The following is a 23,049-nucleotide window of genomic DNA, read 5'->3' on the forward strand; positions in this document are numbered from 1 at the left end:
ATGAAAGCTAACACCCCATAAGCTTTCTTAACTACCCTATCTACCTGTGAGGCAACTTTCAGGGATCTGTGGACATGTACCCCCAGGTCCCTCTGCTCCTCCACACTACCAAATATCCTGCCATTTACTTTGTACACTGCCTTGGAGTTCGTCCTTCCAAAGTGTACCACCTCACACTTCTCTGGGTTGAACTCCATCTGCCACTTCTCAGCCCACTTCTGCATCCTATCAGTGTCTCTTTGCAATCTTCGACAATCCTCTACACTATCTACAACACTGCCAACATTTCTGTCATCTGCAAACTTGCCAACCCACCCTTCTACCCCCACATCCAGGTCGTTAATAAAAACCACGAAAAGTAGAGTTCCCAGAACTGATCCTTGTGGGACACCATTAGTCACAACCCTCCAATCCGAATGTACTCCCTCCACCATGACCCTCTGCTTTCTGTAGGCAAGCCAATTCTGAATCCACCTGGCCAAACTTCCCTGGATCCCATGCCTTCTGACTTTCTGAATAAGCCTACCGTGTGGTACCTTGTCAAATGCCTTACTAAAATCCATGTAGATCACATCCCCTGCACTACCCTCATCTATATACCTGGTCACCTCCTCAAAGAACTCTATCAGGCTTGTTAGACACGATTTTCTCTAAATTTTCTCTAATTCTCTGTCCCTAGGAATCTTTTCCAACAGCTTTCTCACCACAGATGTAAGGCTCACTGGTCTATAATTACCCGGACTATCCCTGCTACCTTGTTTGTACAAGGGGACAATATTCGCCTCCCTCTAATCTTCAGGTACTATTCCCGTGGACAACGAGGACATAAAGATTCTAGCCAGAGGCTCAGCAATCTCTTCCCTCACCTCGTGGAGCAGCCTGGGGAATATTCCGTCAGGCCCCATGGACTTATCCATCCTAATGTATTTTAACAACTCCAACACCTCTTCTGCCTTAAGGTGATGGCATTTTTACAAGTAACAGTGTGGCAAGAGGTATAGTCCAGTTAGCTGTTAGAATTTAAGTCACCTGGGACTGTACTCACTGGAATTCAGAAGAATAGGAGGAGCTCTTATAGAAACATATAAAATTATGAAGGGAATATATAAGATAGAGACAGGAAAGTCGTTTCCACTGGTAGGTGAGACTAGAACTAGGGGACATAGCCTCAAGATTTGGGGGAGCAGATTTAGGATGGAGATGAGGAAGAACTGCTTTTTCCAGGGAGTTGTGGATCTGTGGAATTCTCTGCCCAACAAAGCAGTGGAGGCTATCTTAGTAAATAGGTTTAAGACAAGGTTTGATAGATTTCTGCATAGTAGGGGAATTAAGGGTTATGGGGAAAAGGCAAGGTAGGTGGAGATAAGTCCATGGCTAGATCAGCCATGAAATTATTGAATGGGCCAGATGACTTACTCCTGCTCCTATTTCTTGTGTTCTTAATTAGTGGGTTTATAAAGGATATCAGTAGATAAGCTGTCTCTGGAGATAGAGACAGAGAGATTGAGAAAGTGGAGAAATGTGTCGGAAATGGACCGGGTAAAATTGAGGGCAGGGTGGAAACTGGAAGCAAAGTTGATTAAATCAGTAAGCTCGCCACGGCTGCAGGAAGCACCAATGCAGTTGTTGGTGTAGCGCAGGAAAATTTGGGAAGTGATACCAGTGTAGGCTTCAAACATAGACTGCCATTTCAAATGGGATCCCACCACCAATCGCATTTTCCCTTCCCCCCAGTTTCTGCTTTCTGCAGGGATTACCCTCTACACAACTCCCTTACCCATTCATCCCTTGCCACTGATCTTCCTCCTGGCAGTTTTACTTGCGAGCAGAACAAGTGCTACACCTGCCCCTACACCTCCTCCCTCACTACCATTCAGGGCCCCAAACAGTCATTCTAGGCGAGGCATCATCACCTGCAAGTCTGTTGATGCAGTATCCAGTGTGGCCTCCTGTACAATGGTACATTAACTCAACATAGATTGGGAGACCATCTATGCTCCATCTGCCAGAAAAAGGCGGGATTTACAATGGCCACCCATTATAACTCCACTTTTGATTCTTATTCCAACGTGTGAGTCCATGGCCTCTTCTACAGTCATGATGAGGCCATACTCAGATTGGAGGAGCAACACCTTGCATTCTGTCTGGGTAGACTTCGACCAGATAGCATGAACATTGATTTCTTAAACTTCTGATAATGTACCCCCCCCCCTTCACCATTCCCCATTCCCCATTCCCATTTCCCTCTCTCACCCTATCTCCTTACCTGCCCATCACCTCCCTCTGGTGCTCCTTCCCTTCTTTCTTCCATAGCATTCTTTCCTCTCCTATCAGATTCCCCCTAAAAGTACATAAATTACCTGGACCAGAGGAACTGCAGCGTTAGAAGTTATGGTAACATTAGAATGATCTTACAAGAATCATTGGACTCTGGCATGGTGCCAGAAAACTGGAAAATTGCAAATGTCATTCCACTCTTTAAGAAAGGAGGAAGGCAGCAGAAAGGAAATTATAGACCAATTAGCCTGATCTCAGTGGTTGGTAAGATGTTAGAGTCTGTTCTTAAGGATGAGGTGATGGAGTAATTGGTGACACAGGACAAGATAGGACAAAGTCAGCATGATTTCCTTCAGGGAAAATTCTGCCTGACAAACTATTGAAATTCTTTCAGAAGATTACAAGCAGGATAGATTAAAGGGATGCAGTAGATGCTGAATATTTGGACTCTCAGAAGGCCTTTGACAAGGTGCCACACATGAGATTACCTACCAAGTTAACAGTCCATGATATTACAGGAAAGTTACTAACATTGTTAGAACATTGGCTGATTGGTAGGAAGCAGCAAGTGGGAATAAAAGGATCCTTTTCTGGCTGGCTGCCAGCGATTAATGGTGTACTGTAGGGGTCAGTGCTGGGACCACTTCTTTTTATGCTGTATATAAATGATTTAGATAGTGGAATAGATGGCTTTGTTGCCAATTTTGCAGATGATATGAAGATTGGTGGAGAGGCAGGTAGGAGGTTAAGAAAGCAGGTAGGATAAAGAAGGACAGGCAGATTAGGATAATGGGCAAGAAAGTGGCAAATGAAATACAATGTGGAAAATATATGGTCATGCACTTTGGTAGTAGAAATAAATGTGTGGACTATTTTCTAAATTGGGAAGAAATCCAGGAATCTGAGATGCAGAGGGACTTGGGAGTGCTTTTGCAGAACACTGTGAAGGTTAACTTGCAGATTGAGTTGGTGGTGAGGAAGGTAAATGCCATGTTACTAATCTTTTCAAGAGGTCTAGGATAGAAGAACAAGGATATGATGCTTTATAAGACATTGGTGAGGCCTCACCTTGAGTATTGGGAACAATTTTGGGCTCAATACAATACAGTACAGCACAGTATAGACCATTAAGCATGTTGTGCCGACCCATAAACCCTGCCTCCCATATAAAGTCCTCCATATACATGTCTAGTAGTCTCTTAAGTTTCACTAGTGTATCTGCCTCCACCACTGTCTCAGGCAGTGCATTCCATGCACCAACCACTCTCTGAGTGAAAAACCTTCCTCTAATATCCCCCTTGGACTCTCCTCCCCTTACCTTAAAGCCATGTCCTCTTGTATTGAGCAATGGTGCCCTGGGGAACAGGTGCTGGCTGTTCACTCTGTCTATTCCTCTTAATATCTTGTATACCTCTATCATGTCTCCTCTCATCCTCCTTCTCTCCAGATTGTAAAGCCCTAGCTCCCTTAATCTCTGACCATAATGCATACTCTCTAATCCAGGCAACATTCTGGTAAATCTCCTCTGTTCCCTTTCCAATGCTTCTCTCATTCCATTCTCATTCCACCTCACACTTCTCTGGGTTGAACTCCATCTGCTACTTCTCAGCCCACTTCTGCATCCTATCAATGTCTCTCTGTAATCTTCAACAATCCTCAACACTATCCACAACACCACCAACCTTTCTGTCGTCTGCAAACTTGCCAACTCACCCTTCTACCCCCACATCCAGGTTGTTAATAAAAATCACGAAAAGTAGAGTTCCCAGAACCGATCCTTGTGGGACACCATTAGTCACAACCCTCCAATCTGAATGTACTCCCTCCACCATGACCCTCTGCTTTCTGCAGGCAAGCCACTTCTGAATCCACCTGGAAAATTTCCCTGGATCCCAATAAGTCTACCATGTGGTATCTTGTCAAATGCCTTACTAAAATCCATGCAGATCACATCCACTGCACTACCCTCATCCATATGCCTGGTCACCTCCTCAGAGAACTCGATCAGGCTTGTTAGACACAATCTTCACAAAGCCACGCTGACTGTCCCTGATAGGACCATGATTCTCTAAATGTCCATAGATTCTTTCTCTAAGAATCTTTTCCAACTGCTTTCCCACCACAGACGTAAGGCTCTGGTCTATTACCCGGACTATCCCTACTACCTTTTTTGTACAACATTCACCTCTCTCCAATCCTCCGGTACTATTTCTGTGGACAACGAGGACATAAAGATCCTAGCCAGAGGCTCAGCAATCTCTTCCCTCGCCTTGTGGAGCAACCTGAGGAACATTCCATCAGGCCCCAGGGACTTATCCGTCCTAATGTATTTTAACAACTCCAACACCCCTTCTCCCTTAATATCAACATGCTCCAGAACATCAACCTCACACATATTGTCCTCATCATCATCAAGTTCCCACTCATTATTCATTGAGGACCTCGCTCACTTCCACAGCCTCCAGGCACATCTTCTCACCTTTATCTCTAATCGGTCCTATCTTCACTCCTGTCAACCTTTTGTTCTTCACATAATTGAAGAATGCCTTGGGGGTTTTCCTTTACCCTACTCGCCAAGGCCTTCTCATGCCCCCTTCTTGCTCTGCTCAGCCCCTTCTTAAGATCCTTTTTTGCTACTCTATATTTCTCAATAGACAGAGTGATCTAGGAGTAGAACAGAGTGATCTAGGAATAATGGTGCATAGTTCCCTGAAGGTGGAATCTCATGTGGATAGGGTGGTGAAGAAAGCTTTTGGTATGCTGGCCTTTATAAATCAGAGCATTGAGCATAGCAGTTGGGATGTAATGTTAAAATTGTACAAGGCATTGGTAAGGCTGAATTTGGAGTATTGTGTACAGTTCTGGTCACTGAATTATAGGAAAGATATCAACAAAGAGAGAGTACAGAGAATGTTACCTGGGTTTCAGCACCTAAGTTACAGGGAAAGGTTGAACAAGTTAGGTCTTTATTCTTTGGAGCGTAGAAGGTTGAGGGGAGACTTGATAGAGGTATTTAAAATAATCAGGGGGATAGATTGAGTTGATGTGGATAGGCTTTTTCCATTGAGAGTAGGGGAGATTCAAACAAGAGGACATAATTTGAGAGTTAGGGGGCAAAAATTTAAGGGTAATATGAGGGGGAATTTCTTTACTCAGAGAGTGATAGCTGTGTGGAAGGAGCTTCCAGTAGAAGTGGTAGAGGCAGGTTCGGTATTGTCATTTAAAGTAAAATTGGATAGGTATATGGACAGGAAAGGAATGGAGGGTTATGGGCTGTGTGCGGGCCAGTGGGACAAGGTGAGAGTAAGCGTCAGCATGGACTAGAAGGGCGGAGATGGCCTGTTTCCATGCTGTAATTATTATACGGTTATATGACTCATCTAATCCTTGCTTCCTAAACCACACGTATGCTGCCTTCTTCCATCTGACTAGATTTTCCATCTTGCTTGTCACCCATGGTTCCTTCACCCTACCATTCTTTATCTTCCTCACCTGGACAAATTTATCCCTAACATCCTGCAAGAGATCCCTAAACATCGACCGCATGTCCATCGTACATTTCCCTGCAAAAGCATCTTCCCAATTCACTCCCGCAAGTTCTAGCCTTATAGCCTCATAATTTGCCCTTCCCCAATTAAAATTTTTCCTGTCCTCTCTGATTCTCTCCTTTTCCATGATAATATTAAAGGCCAGGGAGAGGTGGTCACTGTCCCCCAGATGCTCACCCATCTGTGACCTGACCTGGTTCGTTACCAAACACTAGATCTAGTATGGCATTCCCCCTAGTCCCCCTGTCAACATACTGTGACAGGAATCCGTCCTGGACGCACTTGACAAACTCTGCCCTGTCTAAACCATTGGAACTAATCAGGTGCCAATCAATATTAGGGAAGTTAAAGTCACCCATGATAACAACCCTGTTATTTTTGCACCTTTCCAAAATCTGTCTCCCAGTCTGCTCCTCAGTATCTCTGCTGCAACCAGGGGTCCTATATAATATTCCCAATAAAGTAACTCACACAAAATGCTGGTGGAAAACAGCAGGCCAGGCAGCATCTATAGGTGTCCTGATGAAGGGTCTTGACCCGAAACATTGACTGCTTATTTCAACGGATGCTGCCCGACTTGCTGAGTTCATCCAGCTTTTTTGTACATCTTGAGCATCTATAGGGAGAAGTACTGTTGACGTTTCGGGCCGAGATCCTTCGTCAGGACTAACTGAAAAGAAAGATAGTAAGAGATTTGAAAGTAGGAGGGGGAGGGGAAATGCAAAATGATGGGAGAAGACCAGAGGGGGTGGGGTGAAGCTCCATCTTCCTCTCACCCCAACCCTTCCCTCTCCATTGACACCACCAGTCTCCCTCCCCGCTCTGATCCCATCTCTCATCCGTGCCGGGTCTTTACCATTCCCTCCGACCTTCAACTCTCTGAGGCAGTGCGCTCTGTCCTCAGTAAGTGCCTCAACTTTGTCCACCTTCGCCCATACCTCAGTAAGTTCCGCATATGCCATGACGCTGAACTCTTCTTCCGCTGACTCCATCTCCGAGCTTACTTCTTTGGCAAGGACTCACCTACCCCCACCAGTGACCCCTTCTCCCATCTTCAATCCTCCTCCTCTTCATGGACACCCCGCTCTGGTCTTCTGCCTGCTCTGGATCTCTTTATTGCTAATTGCCGACGGGACATCAACTGTCTCGACTTCACCACACCGTGTTCTAATTCCAACCTCACTCCTTCCGAACACTTTGCTCTCTGCTCCCTCCGCACCAATCCCAACCTCACTACAAAACCTGCTGATAAGGGGGGAGCTGTTGTAGTCTGGCGTACTGACCTCTACCTGGCCGAGGCACAGCGACAACTCTCTGATACCTTCTCTTATTTACCCCTTGATCATGACCCCACTAAAGAGCACAAGGCCACTGTCTCCTATACCATCACCAACCTTATCAGCTCTGGGGATCTCCCATCCACTGCCACCAACCTCATAGTTCCCACACCCTGCGCTTCCCATTTCTACCTCCTACCCAAGATCCACAAACCTGCCTGTCCAGGTAGACCCATTGTCTCAGCTTGCTCCTGCCCCACCAAACTCATTTCAGCATACCTTGACACTGTTTTATCCCCCCTTGTTCAATCCCTTCCCACCTATGTTCGTGACACTTCTCATGCTTTGAATTTTTTCAATGATTTTAAGTTCCCTGGCCCCCACCACCTTATTTTCACCATGGATGTCCAGTCCCTATATACATCCATCCCCCACCATGAAGGTCTCACAACTCTCCACTTCTTTTTGGATTCCAGACCTAACTAATTCCCCTCTACCACTACTCTCCTCCATCTAGCAGAATTATTTCTTACTCTCAATAATTTCTCCTTTGGCTCCTCCCACTTCCTCCAAACCAAAGGTGTAGCCATGGGCACCCGTATGAGTCCCAGTTATGCTTGCCTTTTTGTTGGCTTTGTGGAACAGTCCATGTTACAAGCCTATGCGGGTATCCGTCCCCCTCTTTTCCTTCGCTACATCGACGACTGCTTTGTTGCTGCCTCCTGCACACATGCTGAGCTCATTGGCTTCATTAACTTTGCCTCCAACTTTCACCCTGCCCTCAAATTTACCTGGTCCATTTCTGACACCTCCCTCCCCTTTCTTGATCTCTCTCTCTCCATCTCTGGATACGGCTTATCTACTGATATCTGCTATAAGCCTACAGACTCTCACAGCTACCTGGACTATTCCTCTTCCCACCCTGTCTCTTGCAAAAATGCTATCCCCTTCTCACAATTCCTCCATCTCCGCCGCATCTGCTCTCAGGATGAGGCTTTTCATTCCAGGACGAAGGTGATGTCTTCCTTTTTTAGGCAAAGGGGCTTCACTTCTTCCACCATCAACTCTGCTCTCAAATGCATCTCTCCCATTTCCTGCACATCTGCCCTCACCCTATCCTCCCACCACCCCACTCGGGATAGGGTTCCCCATGTCCTCACCTACCATTCCACCAGCATCCGGGTCCAATGTATAATTCTCCGTAACTTCTGCCACCTCCAACAGGATCCCACTACCAAGCACATCTTTCCCTCCCCCCACTTTCTGCTTTCCGCAGGGATTGCTCCCTACACGGCTTCCTTGTCCATTCGTCCCCCTTATCCCTTTCCACCGATCTCCCTCCTGGCACTTATCCTTGTAAGCGGAACAAGTGCTACACCTGCCCTTACACTTCCTCCCTCACCACCATTCAGGGCCCCAGACAGTCCTTCCAGGTGAAGCAACACTTCACCTGTGAGTTGGTTGGTGTGGTATACTGCATCTGGAGCTCCTGGTGTGGCCTTCTATATATTGGTGAGACCCAACGCAGACTGGGAGACCGTTTTGCTGAACACCTACGCTCTGTCTGCCGGAGAAAGCAGTATCTCCCAGTGGCCACACATTTTAATTCCATGTCCCATTCCCATTCTGATATGTCTATCCATGGCCTCCTCTATTGTCAAGATGAAGCCACACTCAGGTTGGAGGAACAACACCTTATATACCGTCTGGGTAGCCTCCAACCTGATGGCATGAACATTGACTTCTCTAACTTCCGTTAATGCCCCTCCTCCCCTTCTTACCCCATCCCTGATATATTTAGCTTTCCCCCCCTCCTTTTTTCTCTCGCTTTCTGCCCATCACTCTGCCTGTTCTCCATCTCCCTCTGGTGCTCCCCTCTCCCTTTCTTTCTCCCTCGGCCTCCTGTCCCATGATCCTTTCCCTTGTCCAGCTCTGTATCCCTTTTGCCAATCACCTTTCCGGCTTTCAGCTTCACCCCACCTCCTCCGGTCTTCTCCTATCATTTTGCATTTTCCCCTCCCCGTCCTACTTTCAAATCTCTTACTATCTTTCCTTTCAGTTAGTCCTGATGAAGGGTCTCGGCCCGAAACATCGACAGTGCTTCTCCCTATAGATGCTGCCTGGCCTGTTGCGTTCCACCAGCATTTTGTGTGTGTTGCTTTAATTTCCAGCATCTGCAGATTTCCTCGTGTTTGCAATAAAGTAACTGCTCCCTTCCTGTTCCTGACTTCTACCCAGACTGACTCAAGAGAGGATCCTGCTACATTACCCACCCTTTCTGTAGCTGTAATAGTATCCCTGGCCAGAAAAAAATGTCCTGGCATTGGAGAGGGTCCAGAGGAGGTTCACAAAGATGATTCCAAGAATGAAAGGGTTATTACATGAAGAACATTTGATGGCTCTGAGTCTGTACTCACTGGAATTCAGAAGAATGAGGGGGGGATCTTGTTAAAACCTTTCGAACGTTGGAAGGCCTAGACAGAGTAGATATGGAAACGATGTTTCCCATGGTGGGAGAGTCTAGGACAAGAAAGCACAGCCTCAGGATAGAGGGGCACCCTTTCAAAACAGAGAAGCAGAGAAATGGATAGGGATAGGGGAATCAAGGGATATGGGGACAAGGCAGGAACCGGGTATTGATAGTAGATGATCAGCCATGATCTCAGAAGGGCAGTGCAGGCTTGAAGGGCCGAATGGTCTACTTCTGCACCTATTGTCTATAACATAGAAACATAGAAAACCTCAGCACAATACAGGCCCATCGGCTCACAAAGTTATGCTGAACATGTCCTTACCTTAGAAATTAGTAGGTTTACCCATAGCCCTCTATTTTTCTAAGCTCCATGTACCTATCCAAAAGTCTCTTAAAAGACCCTATTGTATCTGCCTCCACCACCATTGCTGGCAGCCCATTCTACACACTCCCCACTCTCTGAGTAAAAAACTTATTCCTGACATCTCCTCTGTACCTACTCCCCAGCACCTTAAACCTAATTCCTCTTGTGGCAACCATTTTAGCCCTGGGATAAAGCCTCTGACTATCCACATGATTAGTGCCTCTCATCATCTTATACACCTCTATCAGGTCACCTCTCATCATCTGTCGCTTCAATGAGAAAAGGCCAAGTTCACTCAACCTATTCTCATAAGGCATGCTCCCCAATCCAGGCAACATCCTTGTAAATCTCCTCTGCACCCTTTCTATGGTTTCCCCATCCTTCCTGTAGTGAGGCGACCCAACTGAGTACAGTACTCCAAGTGGGTCTGACCAGGGTCCTATATAGCTGCAACATTACCTCTCGGCTCCTAAATTCAATTCCACGATTGATGAAGGCCAATACACCGCATGCCTTCTTAACCACAGAGTCAACCTTTGCAGCTGCTTTGAGTGTCCTGTGGACTCGGACCCCAAGATCCCTCTGATCCCCCACACTGCCAATAGTCTTACCATTAATAGTATATTCTGCCATCATATTTGATCTACCAAAATGAACCACTTCACACTTATCTGGGTTGAACTCCATCTGCCACATCTCAGCCCAGTTTTGCATCCTATCAATGTCCTGTTGTAACCTGTGACAGCCCTCCACACTATCCACAACACCTCCAACCTTTGTGTCATCGCAAACTTACCAACCCATCCCTCCACTTCCTCATCCAGGTCATTTATAAAAATCATGAAGAGTAAGGGTGCCAGAACAGATCTCTGATGCACACCACTAGTGATCAACCTCCATGCAGAATATGACCCGTCTACAACCACTCTTTGCCTTCTGTGGGCAAGCCAGTTCTGGATCCACAAAGCAATGTCTCCTTGGATCCCATGCCTCCTTACTTTCTCAATAAGCCTTGCATGGGGTACCTTATCAAAAGCTTTGCTGAAATCCATATACGCTACATTTACTGCTCTTCCTTCATCAATGTGTTTAGTCACATCCTCAAAAAATTGAATCAGGCTTGTAAGGCATGACCTGTCCTTGCCAAAGCCATGCTGACTATTCCTAATCATATTACACCTCTCCAAATGTTCATAAATCCTACCTCTCAGGATCTTCTCCATCAACTTACCAACCACTGAGCTAAGACTCACTGGTCTATAATTTCCTCACTCCACAATAATTTAGAAAGAAATAGTTTGGAATTAATTCGAGATGGTTGAGTAAATATGTGCAGAATAGGCTTACTATGTGCAGTACTGGTCACCCCATCACAGGAGGCAGTGGAGAATGGAAAGGGCGTAGAAGACGTTTACCAGGGTGCTCTCTGGTTTAGAGGATATGAGGTATAAGGAAAGGTTGGACAAAAGTCTATTGTTCTTCCTGGAGCACTGGTGGCTGAGAGGAGTTTTAATGTAATTTAAAAAAAAAAATTTTTGTCTGAAAAGTAAATTTTTTTAACGTTTAGGACAGTAATGTGAATCTGTATGAATGTATTATTGAACACCATCTGTTGTACTCAGTGTTCCCAGTGTAGCTTTCTGTACGTTGGTGAGACCCAATATACTGTAGATCAAGAGCCTGCTTTATCGAGCACCTTTACTGCATTTGCAACAGGGAGGATTTCCCAGTTGGCCAACAGTGGAAGTGGAATTCCACTTCCCATTGCTATTCTGACATGTTGATCCATGGGCTCCTCTACTGCCATGATCAAGCCATTGGAAGATCAACACCTTATATTCCATTTGTGTAGCCTTCAACCTGACGGTATGAACATTTATTTCTCCAATTTCCAGTAATTTCTTCCCTTCCTCCTCTCCTTTTCCATTCCTTATTCTGACTCAATTTTTAACTCATCTCTTCTCCTCATAGAGTCATAGAAAAGTACAGCACAGAAACAGGCCCTTTGGCCCATTTAGACAGGCCTGAACCATTTAAACTGCCTACTCCTATCAACCTGTACCGGGACCATAGCCCTCAATACCCTTATCATCCATGTATCTTTTAAACATTGAAATTGAGCTTGCATGCACCACTTGTACTGTCAGTTCATTCCACACTCTCATGACCTTCGGAGTGAAGATGTTTCCTCCTTAAACTTTTCACCTTTCACCTTTAATCCATGACCTCTATTTGTTGATCCACCCCTCAGTGGAAAAAGCCTGCTTACATTTATCCCATCTATACCCCTCATAATTGTGTGTACCTCTATCAAATCTCCTCTTAATATTCTATGTTCCAAGCAATAAAGTTCTAATCTATTCAATCTTTACTTGTAGCTCAGGACCTTCAAACCTGGCAATATCCTGGTAAGTTTCTCTCTACTCTTTCAACCTTGTTTACATATGTCCTATAGGTAGGTGACCAAAGCTACACACAATACTCCAATGTCTTATGCAACTTCAACGTAACATCCCAACTGCTGTACTTATTACTTTGATTTATAAGGCCAATGTGCCAAAAGCTTTCTGTACTGTATCTACTCATGATGCCACTTTCAATGAATTATGGACCAGTATTCCCAGATCCCTTTGCTCTACCACACTTCTCAGTGCCCTATCGTTAACTGTGCAAGTCTAACCCTGGTTGGCCCTACTGAAGTGCAAAACCTTGCACTTCTCTGCATTAAATTCCATCAGCCATTTTTCAGCACATTTTTCCAGCTGATGCAGATCCCTTGGCAAGCCGTGACAGCCTTCCTCACTGTCCAATACACTTGGTGTCATCCACGAATTTGGTTAACTACATTACCATCTAGATTATTTATATAGATGACAAACAACAAAGGACTCGGCACCGATCCTTTGTCAAGCCCTGTGGATTTATCCACCCTAATTTGCCTCAGGACAATAAACACCACCTCCTTTGTGATCTGTATAGGATCCATTAAGCTGATGCTGCTTTGCCTCATTTCTATTGGCTATGTGTTAATTCCCTGAGTAAATACAGATGCAAAACTGAATTTAAAGTCTCCCTCATCTCTTTTGGCTCCACATGTGGATTATCATTCCAATCTTCCAGAGGACCAATTTCATCATGGAGTCATAGAGAAGTACAGCACAAAAACAAGCCCTTTGACCCATCTAATCCATGCCAAAAACATTTAAACTACCTTCTCCCATCGACCTATACAGGGACCATAGCCCTTTATACCCCTACTATCCATATATCTTTCCCTTAAACATTGAAATCGAGCTTGCATGTCCCTGCAATCCTTTTGCTCTTAAGATTTCTTTAAAACTTTTTGGGTTCTCATTCAGCTTAAATGCTAGGGCAACCTCATTCCATCTTTTAGCCCTCTTGATTTATTTCTTAAGTGTTCTCTTGCATTTCTTACACTCCATAAGCACCTCATTTGTTCTACTTACCTATACCTGCTCTGCACCTCCATTTTACTCTCAATTAAGGCTTCAATATCTCTTGAAAACTAAGTTCCCTACACCTTTGTCTTTACCTTTTATTCTGACATGCTTTGTACTTTCAAAATTTCACTTTTGAAGGCCTCCCATTTACCAATTTCATCTTTGCCAGAAAACAGCTTGTCCCAATCCACACTTGCCAGATCCTTTCTGATACCATTAAAATTGGCCTTTCTCCAATTTAGAACCTCAACCCGCAGACCAGTCATATCTTTTTGCATATTTACTTTGAAACTAACTAATCACTAATGCAAAGTTTGCACCTGAACTGGAGGGGGCTAACATCACAATATATAGAAAGTTAAAATCACCTACTATAACAACCTTATGATTCTTGTTGCAGTCTGCGTTCTCTCTACATACTTGTTCCTCTAAATGCTTAGGACAGTTGTGTGATTTGTAATATAGCCCCATTAAAGTGGCCATACCTTTCTTATTTCTAGTTCCACCCATAATGCCTCACCAGTCGAGTTCTCCAGTCTGCCCCAACTGAGCACTGCTGTGACATTTTCCCTGACTAATAACATCACTTTCCTCCTTTAATCTCTCTCACTCTATTGCATCTAAATCAATGGAACTCTGGAATATTGAGCTGCCAGTCCTATAACTCCTGCAACCAAGTCTCACTGATGGCTACAATATTATAATTCCATGTGTTGATCCATGTTCTGAGCTCATTTGCCTTTCCTACAATACTTCTTGCATTAAAACATGTGCAGTGCAGGAGACTAGTCGCTCCATGCTCAACCTTTTCATTCCTGACTTTGTCTGAGGTCTTACCAAACATCTGACTCCACATCCTCTCCACCAAATGTTCTGGCAATCTGGTTCTAATCCCCCTGCAACTCTCGTTTAAATCCCACAATGCAGCATTCATAGATCTTCCCTCTAGGATATTAATCCTTTTCCAGTTCAGGTGCAAACTGAATCTTCTGCACAGATTCCACCTTCCCTGGAAGAGAGCCCAGTGATCCAAAAGTCCTATGCCCTTCTTCTTACACCAACTCCTTAGCCTAATGTTAATCTGTATAATCTTTGTATTTTTGGCCTCACTAGCATGTGGCATGGGGAGCAGTCCTGACATCACAACCCTGGAGGTCCTGCCCTTTAACTTAGCACCTAACTCCCTTTGCAGAACCTCGTCACTCTTCCTACCTATGTCATTGGTACCTACATGGACCACGACCTCTGGCTGATCACCTTCCCACTTAAGAATGCTGAAAACTCAATCTCAGATGTCCCAGTCCCTGATACCCAGGAGGCAACATACCATCTAGGAATCTCATTTTCACTCACAGAACCTCCTTTCTGTTCCCCTAACAAATCCCCTATCTCCACAGCTCACACTTACCACAGACCACTGAGTTGTAGAATCAGACTCAGTGCCAGAGACCTGACTGCTGTGACTTTTCTCTACTAGATTATTCCCCCTCTCCCCCCATATCCAAAGTAATATACCTGTTGTTGAGGGTGGTGGCCACAGGGTTTAAACCCATTCCCCTTCCTGACTCTAACCCAGTATCTTGTGTCCTGCACCTTGGGTGTAACTACCTCTTTATATGACTATATGTCCTATCTATCACTCCGTCAGCCTCCAATATGATCCGGAGTTCATCCAGTACCAGCTCCAACTCCTAAAGAAGGAAGAACAATAAATTGCGGGGTGGGTGGAACTCTATCTCCAGCTTTTTTTGCCTTTTCTCACTGAAGCATCTCCTCATTGAAACCTCAAAGAGCTAAAACTTAAACAATTTCCACTCTTAATCTGACCACTCAACTGAAGGCCACTGTGACAATGGCCTCTGTGTTTGTTCTTGCCTTACTTTAATTTGTTATAGTCAGCTGCCTATCACTCTCACCCTTAGGTGCTCCTCAACCTTCTCTTTTTCCTATGGTTCCACTCTCCTATCAAGTTCTTGGATAGAATTCTCGGTATTCTCAGGAGGGAGGGTGAGCAGCCAGATGTCGTGGTCCATGTAGGGACCAATAACATGGATAGGAAGGAGGAGGAGGTCCTACAAAGAGAGTTTAGGGAGTTAGGTGCAAAGTTGAAGGACAAGACCTCCAGGGTACCCATGCCACATGCTAATGAGGCTAGAAATAGGAAGATAATGCAGCTAAGTACGTAGCTAAGGAGATGGTGCAGGAGGGAGGGCTTCATGTTTCTGGATAATTGGGCTTTGTTCCAGGGAAGGTGGGACCTGTTCTGACGGGATGGTTTGCACTTGAACTGGAGGGGGACTAACATCTTTGCGGGTAGATCTGCTAGTGCTGCTCCAGGTGATTTAAACTAGATCTGCAGGGGGAGGGGAACCATAGTGTTAGAGCAGATAGTGAGTTGGAGGAGGATAAAGGTCATGTGAGAACTGAATGTATAGACAGAAATCAAAGGTTTGTACATGATAGAAATGTTCTCTGATGCATCTATTTCAATGCAAGGAGTATTGTAAGTAAGGCAGATAAGTTTAGGGCGTGGAATGGCACGTGGGATTACAACACTATTGCTATTAGTGAGACTTGGTTGCAGGAGGGGCAGGACTGGCAGCTTAATGTTCTTGGGTTCCATTGTTTCAGATGTTATAGAGGGGAGGGATGAAAGGGGGAGGAGTGGCATTACTAGTCAGGGAAAATATCACAGCTGCGCGTAGACAAGACAGCCTAGAGGCCTTGTCTACAGAGGCCACATGGGTGGAGCTGAGGAATACGAAAGGTATGACCACACTAATAGGGTTGTATATTAGACCACCCAACAGTCAGAGAGAATTGGAGGAGCAAATCTGTAGAGAGATAGCAGACCAATGTAAGAAGCAGGAAGTTGTAATAGTAGGGGATTTTAACTTTCCACATATTGACTGCAACTCCTACACTGTGAAAGGCTAGATGGCTTGGAGTTTGTCAAATGTGTTCAGGAAATTTTTCGATATCAATATATAGAGGTACCTATGAGAGAGGATGCAATACTTGATCTCCTATTAGGGAACCAGAAAGGTCAGGTGACAGAAGTACATGTAGGCGAACATTTTGGGTCCAGTGACCATAATGTCATTAGTTTCAAGTTAATTATGGATAAGGATAGGTCTGGTCCTCAAGCTGAGGTTCTAAATTGGAGAAGGGCCAATTTTGTGGAAATGAGAAAGGATCTACGAAGAGTGGATTGGGAAAAGTTGCTTTCTAGCAAGGATGTGTTTAGTAAGTGGAAGGCCTTCAAAGGCAAAATTTAGAGAGTGCAGAGTTTACATGTTCCTGCCAGGATTAAAGGCAAATTTAACAGGCATAGGGAACCTTGGTTTTCAAGGGATATTGGCGATCTGGTTAAGAAAAAGAAAGAGGTGTATAGCAGGTATAGGCAATAAGGAAAACTGAAGTATTTGAAGAGTATAGAAAATGTAAGAAAATACTAAAGAAGCAAATCAGGAAGGCAAAAAGAAGACATGAGGTTGCTTTGGGAGATAATGTGAAGGTAAATCTGAAGGTTTTCTACAAGTATATTAAGAATAAAAGGATAGTAAGGGAGAACATTGGTCCCCTAGAAGATCAGAATGGTCATCTATGTGTGGAGCCTCACGAGATGGGGGACATCGTAAACAATTTCTTTGCATCACTATTTACTCAGGAAACTGACAGTTTATATGGAAGGAAGGGAATCAAGCAGTAGTGTCATGGAACATATAGAGATTAAAGAGGAGGAGGTGCTTGCTGCCTTATAGAGAATAAAGGTAGATAAATACCCCGGGCCTGACATGATATTTCCTTGGACCTTGAGAGAGACTAGTGCAGAAATTGCAGGGGCCCTGGCAGAAATACTTAAAATGCCCTTAGCCACAGGTGCAGTGCCGGAGGATTGAAGGGTAGCTCATGTTATTCCGTTGTTTAAAAAAGGCTCCAAAAGTAAACCAGGTAATTACAGGCCAGTGAGCCTGACATCAGGAGTAGATAAATTATTGGAAGGTGTTCTGAGAGATTGGATATACAAGTATTTGGACAACCAAAGACTGATTAAGGATAGTCACCATGGCTTTGTATGTCATAGATCGTGTTTAACGAATCTTGTAGAGTTTTTCGAGGAGGTTACTAAGAAAGTAGATGAAGTAAAAACTGTGGATGTTGTCTACATGGACTTTACTAAGACCTTTGACAAAGTCCCACATGGGAGGTTAGTTCAGAAGTTTCAGACACTAGGTATCCATGCATAAATTGTAAACTGGATTCGAAATTGGCTGTGTGGGAGAAGACAGAGAGTGGATGATTGCTTCTCAAACTGGAGGCCTGTGACTAGTGGTGTGCCTCAGGAATCTGTGCTGGGACCATTGTAGTTTGTTGTCTATATCAATGATCTAGATGATAATGTGGTAAATTGGATCAGCAAGTTTGCTGATAACACTAAGATTGGAGGCGTTGTGGACAGCAAGGAAGGCTTTCAAAGCTTGCAGAGACATCTGGACCAACTGAAAAAATGGGCCAGAAAATGGCAGATGGAATTTAATGCAGACAAGTGTGAGATGTTGCATTTTGGAAGGATAAATCAAGGTAGGACATACACAGTAAATGGTAGGGCACTGAGGAGTGCAGAGGAACAAAGGGATCTGGGAGCTCAGATACATAATTCCCTGAAAATGGCGTCACAGGTAGACAGGGTTGTAAAGAAGACTTTTGGCATCCTGGCATTCATAAATCAAAGTATTGAGTATAGGATATGGAGTGTTATGGTGAGGTTATATAAGACATTGGTGAGGCCAAATTTGGAGTATTGTGTGCAGTTCAGTTCTGGTCACCTAACTATAGGAAGGGTATCAGTAAGATTGAAAGAATGCAGAAAAGGTTTGCTAGAATGTTGCCGGGTCTTCAGGAGTTGAGTTACAGGGAAAGATTGAATAGGTTAGGGCTTTATTCCTTGGAGCGTAGAAGAATGAGGGAGGATTTGATAAGAGGTTTACAAAATTATGAGAGGTATAGACAGAGTAAATACGAGTAGGCTCTTTCCACTTAGATTAGGAGAGAGAAATAAAAGATGATGTGGTTTTAGGGTGAAAGGGGAAAGGTTCAGGGGGAACATTAGGGGGAACTTCTTCACTCAGAGGGTGGTGGGAGTGTGGAACAAGCTGCCAGCTGACGTGGTAAATGCGAGCTCACTCTTAAGTTTTAAGAACAAATTGGATAGATGCGTGGATGGGAGAGGTCTGGAGGGTTATGACTGGGTGCAGACCAATGGGACTAGCAGAATAAAGTTTTGGCACAGACTCTAAGGGCTGAGTGGCCTGTTTTCTGTGCTTTTGTGTTCTATGGTTCTCTCCTATCAGATTCCTCCTTCAGCCCTTTTCTATCCATCACCTCCATGCTTCTCACTTTATCCTCCCTCCTCCACCTACCTGGCTTCAGCTATCACCTTCTAGCTTGTTCTCATTCCCCTCCCCCCTACTCATTCTGGCTTCTTCCCCCTTTCTTTCCAGTCCTGATGAAGTGTCTTGGCCTAAAACATTAACTCTATTCCACTCCATACATGCTGAGTTCCTCCAGCATTTTGAATGTGTTACTCTGGAGATGCTTTGCCATTTTGTCCATTTAGACAATTATATATTTCTGCACATTATTGCACCTTTCCCCTCAGAGACTTGTATATCGAAAGCTTGTGTGCAAAGCAGTTGCATATTCAGAAAACAAGTTGTTCTGTATAATTAATAAAGCAAGCTAAGCACAAGGCAAATATTGATTAAACTCCTGTGATTAAAGCCTGCATATTGAAACTTTGGAGAAAAATGTGCAGATACGCGGGAAAACTAATTAGCATTTCAGCACAATATTTACTAATTCCGTTATCTGGTTGTCAATGCTGATGATTAACGTTTCCTGCTTGAAATTGTGGTTTTCAGCGAAAGAGATTCGGACACTCCCAAAATCCAGGAATGTACAAGTTGGAGTAGGCCACTTAGCTTCTTCAGCCTGCTTAACGTTTGTTAAGACTACGGCTAATCTTAGTAACTTTTCATCCACTAACTTCAGAATACAACTGCCTTAAAAATATTTTAAAGATTCTATTTCTGCTATTCTGTAAGAAAATGAAGGTGGATGGCTTGGTGGTTTCCTTAGATGCAGAAAAGGCCTTTGATCGTGTTGAATGGTCGCATCTTTTTTTCACTTTAGAATGATTTGGTTTGGGCAATAATTTTATTAAGTGGGTGAAGATTCTTTATAATGACTCTTTGGCTGCGATTCTCACTAATGGTATTAGGTTGAATAATTTTAGTACTCTGAGGGGTAGCCAGCAGAGCTGCACTTTATCACCACGCATTAGGGTTTTCACACTAGTGATTGAGCCATTGGCTGAGGCTATTTGGCGAGCCCCCAAAATATCTGCTGCAAATATAGGACTTGTTACATACCCTGTAACTGGGTTTACAGACCAGCAGAGATAGAAGAATCTGTTGGAGTCTGGTGGTACTATAACCAAAGGTGTTTATTAGTAAAACAAGCAGAACAATACCAATAATTCAAATATACATATAACACAGGTTAGCAACAATAAACCTAAAAGTGTAGGAATATTAATAAGCAATAATAAACAAGCTCTATTAAGGTCTAGGGGTAAATGAATTGTCTTAAGAGAATATAGAGTCCAGTTCAGTTCATGTGTGCTGAGGTAGTTATGGTTGTTGTATTGTAATTGTTGGAGAGAGAGAGAGAGAGAGAGAGAGAGAGAGAGAAGAGAGAGAGAGAGAGAGAGAGAGAGAGAGAGAGAGAGAGAGAGAGAGAGAGAGAGAGAGAGAGATTAGGCAGCTGCAGCAGGCAAACCTTCTGTTGCTTTCTTATTCCGTCGTATCGTTGTGGTCATTCAGCTATGATTCCTCTGTTCTTCAGCTAGACCATTCTTCTGTGGTGTACTTGTCACTCTGACATGAGTGGACACACACCCAAGTCCCCACTGGTCCTGCCATCACACTGAGAGCTTTATTGATCGATCTCCTGATTTGGTCCTCGAAGCCCCCACCTTCCTGTGGGTGCCCAACACTTGGTCAGTGTCTACTGGTGTGTCTGAGGGGTGTCTCCTCAGACCTGTCTTTTATCCCTACTAACGGGGTCTCAGCCATCCATCAACTCTAAATGACTGTGTCCATCAAATCAGGCCACTCCTGCTGTCTCCTGAGGAATGTTAATGACTAAAGTAACATCCTTGTAGTGAAAGGTAAATAATCCAGGAAGAGTCAAAACACAATAGATCTACAGTCTCTCTCTCTCTCTCTCTCTCATCTGTAGCAGATGTCCCTGCCTCTGTGCTTCATCTCTCTCTCTCATTAGCAGCATAGCAATAGCAATAGTTCATAGTTCTTGGGGTGGGGGGGGGAAATAGCTAACTCCGCACCCCATTTCCATCAGGTCTGCCCAGCACTCATAACACCCCCATCCATCCAGGAATTTTCACCAGGGTGAAAATTAACTAGTAAAGCCTACTACGAAGTCTAATATGATACAAGAGTGGTCTTAACTATAAGAATAATACAGATATACTTTCAAATTAATACCTGGATAAACAATCAGCAATTACATTGTCACTCTCCTTTACATGTTGTATTTTAATATCGAATTCTTGTAACAACAGACTCCAACTTAATAACCGTCTATTTTTATTCTTCATATTAGCCAAAAATACCAAGGGGTTGTGATCAGTATAAATAATTAGTGGTCTCTGTGCTGAACAAATGCAGACCTCAAAATGCTGTATCGCTAGGATAAGTGCCAGCAATTCTTTCTCCACAGTGGAGTAATTATTTTGGTGCACATTGAACTTCCTAGAAAAATATGCCACTGGGTGTTCCACTTCATCCCCAGCTTTCTGCAGTAAGACTGCCCCTGCAGCCTCATCACTTGTTTCGGTTGCCAGGGAGAAAGGTTTTGAAAAATCAGGTGCTTTTAACACAGGGTGGTAACACAGTATGGTTTTCAACTTCTCAAAAGCTTCCTGGCAACGCTGGCCTTTATAAATCAAAGCATTGAGTACAGAAGTTGGGATGTAATGCTAAAGTTGTACAAGGCATTGGTAAGGCCAAATTTGGAATATTGTGTGCAGTTCTGGTCACCGAATTATAGGAAAGATATCAATAAATTAGAGAGAGTGCAGAGACGATTTACTAGGATGTTACCTGGGTTTCAGCAATTAAGTTACAGAGAAAGGTTGAACAAGTTAGGTCTCTATTCATTGGAGCGTAGAAGGTTGAGGGGGGATTTGATCGAGGTATTTAAAATTTTGAGAGGGATAGATAGAGTTGACGTGAACAGGCTGTTTCCATTGAGAGTAGGGGAGATTCAAACTAGAGGACATGATTTGAGAGTTAGGGGGCAGAAGTTTAAGGGAAACACGAGGGGGTATTTCTTTACTCAAAGAGTGATAGCTGTGTGGAATGAGCTTCCTGTAGAAGTAGTAGAGGCCAGTTCAGTTGTGTCATTTAAGGTAAAATTGGATAGGTATATGGACAGGAAAGGAGTGGAGGGTTATGGGCTGAGTGCGGGTAGGTGGGACTAGGTGAGATTAAGGGTTCGGCACGGACTAGGAGGGCCAAGATGGCCTGTTTCCGTGCTGTGATTGTTATATGGTTATATGGCAAGGATTGCTCCATTCAAACTTCTCTTCCTTCTGCAAGAGCTTTGTAAGCAGCAGGGCAATATCCACAAAGTTCTCACAAAATTTCCAATAGTACCCCACCATTCTCAAAAACCTTCTCAGTGCCCTCTTATTTGTGAGGACAGGAACCTCAGAAATAGCCTGTACTTTAGCCTGCACAGGAGCCAACTGCCCCTGTCCTACCACATACCCCAAGTACGTGATCGTAGCGTGGCCGAACTCACTCTTTGCGAGGTTCACTGTGAGATTGGCTGCAGACATTCGTTTAAACAGTTTCTCCACAGCCTCAATGTGCTCATTCCATGTATCATTCCAGACCACTACATCGTCAATGTAAGCCTTTGTGTTCGTTAACCCTTTAATCACTGCGTCAATCATTCTCTGAAATGTCCCTGGAGCATTTTTCATTCCAAACGGCAAAACATTATATTCATAAAACCCTGATGGTGTGACAAATGCTGAAATTTCTCAACCCCTGCCGTTAAAGGAACATGCCAGAATCCTTTGAGTAAGTCAATCTTGGTGATGTATCTAGCTTTACCTACTTTATCAATACAATCATCCATCCTGGGGATAGGGTAAGCATCTGTTTGTGTAATGGCATTCACCTTTTGGTAATCTGTACAGAATCTTATACTACCGTCAGGCTTTGGTACAACCACGCATGGAGATGCCCATGCGGAGGAAGATTCTCGAATAATGCCAGCAGCTAGCATATGCTCAATTTCTTTTTCCACTAGCTTGCTTTTTTCCAAATTCATCCAATAAGGGGATTGCTTAATAGGCTGGGCAGAGGTAACATAATGCACTGTTGTTTTGCACCTCCTTGGAACATCTGGACATAAATCTGCATGCCAGTTAATTAGCTGTGTCAGCTGCTCTCTTTGTCCAGGTCCCAAATGACTCACTTTATCAGCAAAGTTGGCCAAAATAACAGAGTTCTCTAGTCTGGTGGGTACTATGTTTATCTTTTCAAAACAT

At 44.0% G+C, this 23,049-nt stretch overlaps 1 protein-coding gene across 20 annotated transcripts in view; it reads left to right on the forward strand.

Moving 5' to 3' along the window:
* The window catches only part of LOC132405932 (N-acetyllactosaminide beta-1,3-N-acetylglucosaminyltransferase 3-like), a 115,848-nt gene that overhangs the window by 56,460 nt on the left and 36,339 nt on the right, over positions 1-23,049 (forward strand). Inside the window, exon 1 of one of the 20 annotated variants that reach the window (XM_059990919.1) lies at positions 12,318-12,347. The exons of 18 other annotated variants lie outside the window; for them this stretch is intronic. The gene's annotated coding sequence lies outside the window, so the exon portion shown is untranslated. Of the gene's footprint in view, positions 1-12,317; positions 12,348-19,386; positions 19,404-23,049 lie in introns of those variants that run through there. One more of the 20 variants, XM_059990925.1, reaches the window with a different exon arrangement.

The sequence above is a fragment of the Hypanus sabinus genome, chromosome 16 (assembly GCF_030144855.1).
Source record: "Hypanus sabinus isolate sHypSab1 chromosome 16, sHypSab1.hap1, whole genome shotgun sequence".
Taxonomy (NCBI): Eukaryota; Metazoa; Chordata; class Chondrichthyes; order Myliobatiformes; family Dasyatidae; genus Hypanus; species Hypanus sabinus.